Source organism: Octopus bimaculoides, chromosome 2 (assembly GCF_001194135.2).
Source record: "Octopus bimaculoides isolate UCB-OBI-ISO-001 chromosome 2, ASM119413v2, whole genome shotgun sequence".
In the NCBI taxonomy this organism is placed as follows: domain Eukaryota; kingdom Metazoa; phylum Mollusca; class Cephalopoda; order Octopoda; family Octopodidae; genus Octopus; species Octopus bimaculoides.
Window position 1 is genome coordinate 33,048,401 of NC_068982.1, and position 467 is coordinate 33,048,867.

Consider the following 467-nt stretch of genomic DNA (forward strand, 5'->3'; position numbering starts at 1 on the left):
ATATACGAGCTTGCCAGGTGTCGAACCTGGAATCTTCTGATCCGTAGTCAGACGCGTTATCCATTGCACCACAAGCCCGGTACCCGAATACGAAATTCTACTTTTCCAATAATTTCTTTAAGTAATGTGAACCTAGCTTTAATTGTATACATTTAACTCCAGCAACATGTGCTGAGTGCCGTTTTCTTTAGTGTGTTCACTTTAAAAAAAATATGTATACTAGCTTGCCAGGAGTCGAACCTGGAATTTTCTGATCCGTAGCCAGATGCGTTAACCATTGCATCACAAGACCTGTGCCCGAATATGAGATTCTACTTTTCCAATAATTTCATTAAGTAATGTGAACCTAGCTTTAATTGTATACATTTAACTCCAGCAACATGTGCCGAGTGCCGTTTTCTTTAGTGTGTTCACTTTAAAAAAATATATACACGAGCTTGCCAGGAGTCGAACCTGGAATCTTCTGA

The 467-nt window shown here is 39.4% G+C and overlaps 1 non-coding gene across 1 annotated transcript; it reads right to left on the bottom strand.

Moving 5' to 3' along the window:
• Positions 1-5: 5 nt before the first annotated feature.
• Positions 6-78, bottom strand: Trnar-acg (transfer RNA arginine (anticodon ACG)). Its single transcript has one exon. It is a non-coding gene; the product is annotated as a tRNA-Arg (tRNA).
• Between the last annotated feature and the right edge of the window lie 389 nt (positions 79-467).